The 10,351-nt window shown below is 38.0% G+C and overlaps 1 non-coding gene across 1 annotated transcript; it reads left to right on the top strand.

Annotated features, from left to right (window-relative positions):
* Positions 1-8,644: 8,644 nt before the first annotated feature.
* TRNAR-UCG (transfer RNA arginine (anticodon UCG)) lies at positions 8,645-8,717 on the top strand. The gene has a single exon. It is a non-coding gene; the product is annotated as a tRNA-Arg (tRNA).
* The last annotated feature ends 1,634 nt before the right edge of the window (positions 8,718-10,351 follow it).

Below are 10,351 nucleotides of genomic sequence, written 5' to 3' on the forward strand. Positions count from 1 at the left end.
TTGACAAGTACATGGTACACACACGAGGATTCCGCACTGTTTCAGCTTCAGTTTAGTTGCACGGAACCACACACCCTGCAGTAGATTGGGTCAGGGCAGGGACTAACGAGAAGGTCAGTAGGAGCTGATCTCATTTCCTCAAGAGGAAACTGACTGCAAAGTCTATTTCAAGCGTGAGCATGGCTACAGACAAAGCAACCACCCAGGAATTTGGTCTTATCCCGATTACCTGTGCCCTTATCACCCCAACTCAATCGACTCCCGTTTATTGCCTTATATCGAGTAATCCTCTTTTTTTTGAAAATTTTAAAAGACCATGGCTCAATAACTTATCCAGATCCTTTCTTGCCGTCATTAGAAGGCAGACTGTCCAACTTCGGCTACAAGATATGTCCAGTTTTGTCTTACTGATTATTTTAATACTTATTATAATCATAACAATAATAATAATATTAATAATAATTATAGTAATAATAATAATAATAATAATAATTATAATAATAATAATAATAGTAATAATAATAACAATAATAATAGTAATAATAATAATAATAATAATAATAATAATAATAATAATAATAATAATAATAATAATAATAATAATAATAATAATAATAATAATAATAATAATAATACCAATTATAATAATACCAATTATAAAAATAATATTAATATTAAAAATAAATAAAAAATTAAAGTATGTGTATATTTGAAACTTACCTTTGAGGTCTTATGATATGCTGTGCAGTCAATATCCCTGCTCGCATCTTTTCCGCCTACCGCAAAGTGCGCTCCAGTGGGCTGCTCAATATTGCCTTTGACCCGGGGTCAGAGGCTGTTCAGGGCAGCTCATAAAGTTCGGCATTGGGGGCGACAAGCTTGTAGGCATCGCCCGAAATCGGGCGCAAATGCTAATGTGACCCTGTCATATACTCCTGCTCGGGTTTGGGGCATGGAAATGTGGGATGGCTTATTTAAAATGTAGTATAAATAATTAGTTGTCGACACGTTGCGCATATCCATATGGTATAGGTCCTAGAGTGAGCTTTGTGTCCATGCCAAAGCAATTATCCCTGCAGGCGTGTTAATTTATGCCCAGCAAATAAAAGATAAGAACACAGACGAGCGATTTCCCCAACATGCACACGTGTCTGCGTCTCTCTGCTTGGTTTTTCTATTATCCGCAGCCCGAAATGAAAATTCACACACACACGCACACACAAACACGCTTGAACGGGCACACACTCCCCCATGATAAATTTTCAATGCCACGTCTAGTTGTTGCTTTTAGCTATGGATGAAAAATTTTGGCTAGTAGTGCCCGCGGCATCCTACCCGAACATCCTGGAAACGCACTCATCTGAAGTCCGAGAACAAAAGAAATGAGCAAACTCCAAGCTTTGCAATTTAGTTGGCAAATTGCAGCCTCCGGCTAAAATCCCATTACCGATTACTGTATTTCATTAAGTGGAAAGCTCTGCGCTTATCATGCTGTTTAAACTCCCAACTAGTTGCTGCGAGCTGAATCGTAATGGGCCATAGAATAGATGCTATGCGTAATTAACTACATCCGTAAAAGCAAAACGCATACTCGTTGCCTTTAAGTGTTGCTCGATTATAATCGATTATTTATCGCAGGATTCAATTTGCATTTCCGCTTTTTACAATTAAGTATTTCATGTTCAACCGTAATGCTATCGCAGTTATATACTTAACAGCGCACACGAAAGTGGCTAGTCGCAAAAGACAGACAGCTGTTTCTTGTCACATTACTATTTATATTTTCTATATATACATATGCTACCGATTTCACATAGAGTATACGACAAAAAACAGAGCCCTAATAATCGCGCGGGAAAAAAGAGAAGCATTTTAGAGTTTGACATGCCTTGCTGGCATATAATGCATTTAATTTTTGATAAATCGAATAGTTCAATTGACAATTGAAACAAGTTTGAGGAACCAAAGTTCGTGCCCATCCAAGATTCATCGCTGTGAAAATACAGTTTCCAGAACTGAACCTTAAGGCGGGGCATTGGTTCAAACCGTAAGCCAGGACGCCGAAAACTTTTGTTGGTTTCACGGCATATATGGTGGATATATCAGCAGGCTTTGTAAATATTATCACGTTTTCCATCAACTTTGCCAGGAAGATAGTGCAGCGATAAATTACAAGGCAGTTGGTATATAATATGACGATATATAGTACGATATTTCTTTGCTGGCAATACGTTATTCCCCACTAGGAAAATATGACTGTTACTCGCACTAGGCTTCTCTTCCAAAATTTCTTGCCAACTGCCAGTCGCAACGCATTCCTATCACAGCCTCTACAAGCCCAAGGGAAGAAAGAACACGTTTAGGGAAACTATGCCGAAACCTGCTGGGAAATAAAATCAATTTCAAAGTGCGAGACTGCAATTTCACTTAAAGTGAAATTCCATTATGTGTGACGCATTGAATACGAGTGAAATGAAAGGATCGATATGAAAGTTCACAGCATGCCCAACCGTTGATTTAGTAAATCAAAAATCATTTGATGACGTCACTGAACCGCTCGCACACACACACACACACACGCCAAGCACACACGCGCCAAGCACACAGGCACATATGCTAGCGTGCAACGCATCATAAATCTCAGCATTAAAAAATTGAACCCAGAGAACGGGCGCTGGAGCGCCAAAGCGGCTGCTCTGACGCACACATCGTATATCATTACACACACACACAGAGAGAGAGGGAGAGTTGGAATGTGCAACGATATTTTACAATATAATTATGTCAACTACAGAGGACGTCGACAAAATCTACGTCGAGCTCTTAACATCTCAACAATACTTTGTATGTCCGTTGCCTTTGCTCCACCCGCTTCCGGTTGCCATACCCATTCCCATTTCCACTGCCAATCCCATTCGGTTTTTGCCTGCCCCGAACGGGGGCAGCAGCTCCCCCTCCTCCCACGACCCCTTTTCCATTTGGGCACGCTGTTTGCTCTTTGATGCAGCGGCTGCAGCAGCAGGAGCTGGAGCAGCAGGAGCAGGAGGAGCAGCAGCATCAGCAGTTGGCCACGAAAGCCGATGGTGACAGCAGCGGCGCCAGCATATAAAATTATGACACCCTTTGGGATTACAAGCGAGCTTTGGACAGCGGCTCTCGACAGTCTATGTCAAGCACAATGAGGCAGCTGCCACATATCTTTGTCTAACTCTATCTAACTCATTTATTGTGTGTGTGCCCCTGGTCGTCTCTCCTAAATTGCCTCAACTCTCCTCTCCCCGGAGACATGGTATCCATTTTGCTGTTAGGCTCCAAGCATTTGACCATCATGGCCGAAAATATATATCTAAGTATATATGTATAACGCAATTTATTATCAAAAATAATGAACAAATAAATATATGAAATTTCTCAAATGAATACAAATTAAATTTTAAATTGCGAATGCTTCAGCATAATTGTAAATGCATTTATAACCCTTAATAAAGACTATATTAACTGCAATAAAGTTATCGGCTGGGCATGGTCGAATTGGTAATACCCTAGCACCGAATGCAGTATGTTTTTTGTTTTTATATGAAGAACTTGTTGATATATGCTTAAAAATGACGCATGAATATAAAAAGCAAATGCAAAGTAATTTAATATAAAATAAAAGACGTGAAGAGATAAAACAACTAAGCATATATGTCATTAGATTGGCTTCCCGGAACTGGAGCTAAATATACAATAAAGCCACTGCTTTTGTATGTTAAGCCCATAATTGGCTTCTCGGAAAACTGTGAATGCAAATAAAATCCCTTTCAAAGCTAATGAGCTTCGCTTTCAGCCGGATTTCTCGGAAACTAGATATAGAGCGAGGCGAGGCTACTTATGTGCATTTGAAGTGTATACAAAACGTGGTGACGCACATGAAAATCTCAATTTTAATTAGTTTGCCACTTTTGGTGGCAGCTTTCGCGGCTTTTCGTTAAATATTAAATCGAAAACCATTTGTATTAAGCGACCGCCAACGCACAGCCTACACACACACACACACACACACACTCGCACGTGTAACCACACGTTTAGCAAGTAGGCAACCTTTCGGCGCCACAAAGTATGCTACATGTACCTAAAACAACAACTAAAGATTCGACAACAAAAACGTCTTTAAAGGCCACAAGAAAGTCAGGTGTATCCACGTTCTTAGAAATTATGCAAAGCCGCCAAACAAATTAAATAACAATTTGGCGAACATAAGTTACAAGAAGTTAGATGAAGAGCAGAAAGCAAATAACGTATACCCAATTCGTAAGGTACAAAGAGCATATTGGATCAATCGAAAATATATTCTTTCAATTGTGTAAATGCATTTTTGCAGATTTCATACTAACAGCAAGCGATTCTGCAAGCCGGAATTCCTATGCAATTGCCAAAACAGTTGACAAAAAAATATAATTAATCAAATTATTAAATAATAAATACAATAATATAATACTTTTGAGAGATGCCTAGCACCAAAGTATTAAAAACTTCGGCCCCAACAATTGGCGTTATCTAACCATATTTGGTAGATGCCAATTTTGGGTAGAGATCAAATTTAGCCCGCAACTTCTATATGAAAATATTCAAGCATTGGAATATTTTCAGTAGAACGGGCAATTAGAAATAGGAAATAAAACTGTTTAATTAAACTAAAAATAATTAATAAAAGACGTACCTGCATTTAAGTCTGAGCCTATAGAAAACCAGGTTGTCTAACCAAAGCTTAAGGCAGGGAACTGGTTTGATTCCAGCCCTCGTAATATTCTTAGCATTATTTAGACTGAAAGAATATATGTATATATATATCTCGCGTTCGAAAACGCAATCAAGGCCCAATTTCTTTGAAAAACGTTGCAAGGTAAACTGATTCCTCAAAAAAAAGATGCATATATATATATATGGAAAATTTTGTAACCTTACCTTAACCACATTTGTTATTATAAAAATAGATCATGTTTGGTTTATATTAGTATATAAGTAATAATAAATGATCATACTAGTGTTTTAAATATCCTAATTGTACATTGCTTACAGTTCATTAGGCAATGCTTTGAGTTGCTGTGGCAAGCATTCCAAGAGAATACCTCAAACGTAATCAATATTAATTTAGTTTACTTTAAATGCTCCACACTTTGAGTACGAATCTAAGTAATTAATAGATAATAATAGACAAAATTAAAGCTGAAAGCCTACACAGAGAGAAAAACGGCGGGCTAATGACAAGACTTTTTATACTTGATTCTATACCAAACAATTCGTAAAGTTTTGAGCCCGAATCGAGCGATTCTTGAGTTAAGTATATTTAATTAATATATTAAGATTAATATAAAATTACTTTAAGCTCCAACTGGGATTGTATTAAGGATATATTGGGCTCAATTTTAGACTATATTAGTCTTATTTCAAGGCGCCAATGGAGATAATTTAAGTATTGGTGGTCTTAAATTGAGGTTATTTTGATCTTATTTTAAGAGTCATTAGAACTTGATTCAATACTATTCCGTTCTTAAATTCAGCGTAAAAAGGCGGAAAGATCTAACAAACAAAGCTTGATTCAAGTATTTTCGTACTTAAAAATTAATACTTGAAATGAAAATTTCATACTTGAATCAAGTATTACCGGTCTTACCGTACTTTCATGACCGGGCTTACTTGATTGAAGTACGACATTTTTGATTTTTTCTCTATGTGTAAGAATAGAAATAGTTTCTATTATTTTACATCGATAAGATAACAAACTAAGGCTTTATAAGGCATGTTTATTCTTTAAAAACTTCTTTTATGCAATTGAATCGAATTTAATCAAAGATCAACTTGCTCCATATTATTGTTGTCAATTGGCTTCAGCGTACAACCGCACAATTTATCAGCTGTCATTTGATTTGTTTGCACTGTTGTTGTTTTTATTCGGCTGTCAATTTTACACCCTGCACCAATTGAAAGTGGCCAAGGAAGGGCATACTAGTTCCGTGCAAGTTTTTGTAACAAGCAGAAGGAAGCAACTTCTAGCTGTGTCTAGGCAATTGATTATATACTCTCCTTTAAAAATATATACTCAGTATATACTCTTACTTATACGCAATTTTTTGTAAATTTATCGACTTTGCATTTATGAATGAAAGGAAGAGCGGTTACAGGGTATCTTCCAGTCGGGCATTTTCGACTAGAGCCCTCTTGTTATTATTATTGTTACATATTTTGTCAGGTTGTTTTTCCCGCTTTTGTTTGTTGCCGTTTTGCTAGAGCGTGATGATGATAAATATTCCTCAAAAAAGGAGATATTATAATTTTCGTTTTTTTTCTTTTTTTCGGTATTATCATTTTTATCGCTTCTCCTTTCGCTGTCGCTTTAAACGTTAATTAATATTTATGCTCAACGCTGTATCTATTAAGCGAACATTGTTGCAGTTAATCCAATGTCCTGTCTCATTCATTTAAATAAAACGTAAGACTTGCAACTCAATTATGTATCTAAGCATAAAGTGATTTCGAGGAAAAAAAAAGCTGTATAAATTTAACTTGAAATATGAGATATAATCTAGAGTATCTGAAAGGAACGCATTTCTTAAAAGTTGGAATATAAAACAATAAGATTAAACATATATAGGTTCCTAAAGTATCTTATAGAGTATACTAAAGTATCAATAAGATGAAGCAAATATATGTTCCTCTAAGAAGCATCCTATAGATACGTGGTATCTACTGCATTTGAAAGATCAAACTAGTCACTGAAAAAGAGGAGTCAATAGTTGATGTTAATTGGCATGGTCGCTGATGCCCTCTATTCTATCCGCACATAACCGTGGGATACGTGTAAGCAGATACTTGAATAAGTCGAATCCGGATAGAGTCATGCACTTTATGCACGGATTCCTATGTTTGGCAAGGCAAATCGAATGCAAACTAAAAGCTGCTGATGCCGCAAGTGGAGCTCAAATCTGGAGTGAGTGCAACGAAATGATGCAAAGGGTCGCGAAGCCAGCAGCGACGGCACGTGATTCTCATTTCAAAATTCATTTTAATTTGCCTGTGAACTGCAATCGATTCGGCTGCATGGGCAATGCGAATGCAAAGCCGCAAGCCTGCCACACGCGCAACCACACAGAGATTTCAGGTTTGAGCAAGTGGGGCAATCGCCGTCAATGTCTGCAGATTAATATTTGCTCAGCGCCAATGCAGCGTATTGAGACACGCAGTTAGCTGATCAAGCAAAAAATACCAAAATAAATCAAATAACAAACTCTCATTCCAAGCTGTTGTCTACACTTACGAACCTACTAAGTCCCATATGCTGCTTACCCCACTCAGCAAAATGGTTACAATTCAAATAGGATTTGTATTTGTTTGCCTTTTGGCTGAGCTGCGTTTGCTTTGCCGGCGAATAAATTGCAAGAGAAACTCAACTAAAACCCACCTGGCGGATGCGGACGCGTATGAGGGTGTGTTTGTGTGTGTGTGTGTGTGTGTGTGTGTGTGTGTGTGTGTGTATGGTCTAGACTAGCTGTGTGTACGTGTGTGTGCGCCCGGCGTCCCAAAAGTGTTGGGCAAATATTCGGGGCCAGTTTGTTAGAACGCTAATTTGATGTGCTGCGAAAGTATCTTTCGGATACACTGCCTGTTTGCGGCTACAACAACGATAGCGTACGGCTGCGCATTAGCGATATCCGGGCAAATATTTGGGCACCTGCGGCGTATGAGTAATGTGTGCTACATGCCGACCCAATGACAGTTGACAGAGATGAAGCGTGCAGTAGACCAACAAAACCGTGGTCGCATACGAACCGAGCACCACAGTTTACGGGAAATTAATAGTGAGCCTCAAGTGGAGCTGTGTCTGTCTAAGAATTTCATTGAAAGTAGCAGGTCCAAGCGCAGAATTCGTTGACAGTATTTATGGCAGTTATTTTTCTTCGGGCTTGCCAAAAATTTTAATGAGTTCCTTTGTTTATGCATTTTTTTATATTCATTTATCTGAAATGGCCGCGCACAGACCCAACCCTGCTGCCCTAAGCCACACGGCCTGACGGAAATTGTTATAATAAAATTGCAGCTTATTACCGCAAAGGTGTGCCATGTTGCCGTCCGTACGGAAGGTGTTGAAGGATGCCCCAGTTGTTGACTTAGGACTCGGACACGGACTCCGACTCCGACTCGGACTGGGACTGGGACTGGGACTCGGAACGAACTCAACGGACGGGCTGTCAAGTGTTTTTCATAATGCCAACAACTTAAGTCGTTTTGCCACCTCAGCAATTGAGAGCAGCAGAAGTACTACACAAAGCTGAAGGGCCTCTTTATGACGCTCTGTCGCAGTCTCAAAGCATTTCAACAATATTTGGCAATTCCATGTCTAGCAGAAAGTGCTGAGTGGCCAAAAAGCGCTCAGCTAAATGAAAATGCATAGCAATTGCCAATACTTATGAGCGAGAAGTATTTTCTTGTTTCTCCGGACTCTGGAAAATAGTTAACCTGATATCTAACTTAACATTAAGAAGAAGTACACGAACTGATATACCCAATTACCCAAACATAAAGGGTAACGCCGGCTTGCTTCAGTATTAACCGTTTCGAGTTCGATGAAATTTAAAATGTAAACTTGGTCGCACGATTTCAACAAGGCTGTGTAGCCTAATGGATAGGGCGTCGGACTTCGGATCCGGAGGTTGCGGGTTCGAATCCCGTCACGGTCAGCTTTCTATTTTGTTTTTTTTTTTAGCGTACGTTTCACAATAAGAAAATATTTATCTATAAGCAATCTATGCAATTAATGAAAATACTGACATTAAGAAAATCCGATTTTAGCCCAAAACAAAATTGTTTTCAAAACGCGTTGAGTGTTATTCGAAACTGAGCCAATGCTCGATTATGATGGGCGTAATCAAGACAAACAGTGGTAGTTCCTGTTGCTCCGCGACTTCAGCAACAGCTGCCGGGTCCAGCTTTAAGGCGGAAGGTTCTTGGATCCATTGCCGCTGTCACGCTTCCTGCATATTTGTTTAGGTCTCGGCGCTTTTTTGTCACCCTTCCCTAGCCCACATATGTACTCGTATTTGTGTTGTGCCTTGCTACGTTTGCCTTAGTTTAGCCCCATCACTGTGTGTGTGTGTGTGTATATATGTTTTTTTATTGTCGCCAGCCATGATTTTCTTATGGGATACACACATGTAAACTTTCAGCATTGTCCGTCTGTCCGCCCAACAACTAACAAAAATACAAATGCAAACACAAACACAAACGCAAATACAAACACAAGCACAAACACAAATATAAAGACTAGCTAGCAAAGAGCTAACCAACGTACCAGCCTTGGCCAACAACATCTGCTTCATTGTATTGCAGTTATTGTATTTGAATTGGACAACTAATGTAAATAATACATCACATACTGTACGTGCCATGAGATTATGTTGAAGTTTCAGTTTAACAGATTTCGTATTTATTTGGCTTTTTATTAACTTGACCAGCTGGAACTGAAGCTCGATCTGTACGTACATACATATATGGAAACTGAAACAAAAATGTGCATCAAACATCACATTGTCCTATTATTTCAATTGAAATAAGAGCTCGAAATTAATTATTATTGTTATTACTTTTATTATAATTATTATTATTTAGCAGAGCTTCATCTCAAATGTTGAGATAGGTACAAGGAAGAGTATCGCTTACGTTACATTTCTCCATCCGCGAAAAGTATCGCAAAATTAATACCAAATTGTCACAATTGTAAATAAATATAATTTATGTCCCTTCAAGTTTAAAGGTCCCAGCATAAAGCTCCCGATATCCATGTTCCCCAAAGCTCAAATGGATGTCATATTCTTTGCTAGAAGTCGCTCGATATTCGAGAAGCCATCGATCTCTCATAAGTCACAGATTACAAGGATCCATAGATTTTTTCCATGAAAATTTTCTTAACTAACGAAAAAGATATCGATATTCATTTCGATAAGAAATAAAACTAAAAACAAACGATTATTTTTTAGCATTTCAAACAATTGTAGACCTTTTACAATTATTTAATAATTTGCATATTTGGAGTTAAAAATCGATGTATCGGTATCGAATATTCCGATAAATCGATGTATCGATATCGAATATTCCGATAAATCGATGCATGTTCACACAGAGAGAAAAACGACGGGATAACGACTAAACTTTTCGCTCTTGATTCTTTTCCAAACTTGAATTCTTGAATTAAGTTGAATTCATTCATCATTTCTTATAAGCTCTAATTTAAGCATTAAGCTAATTAAGAAGAATAAGAGTTGATTCAAGTTTTGTAACTCTTGAATTTAGAGTACTACGGCTTGTTCGGGAGTAG

This window comes from Drosophila montana, unplaced genomic scaffold (genome assembly GCF_035044405.1).
Source record: "Drosophila montana isolate Dmon_TW-CO22-7 unplaced genomic scaffold, ASM3504440v1 contig_2178_1, whole genome shotgun sequence".
NCBI lineage: Eukaryota > Metazoa > Arthropoda > Insecta > Diptera > Drosophilidae > Drosophila > Drosophila montana.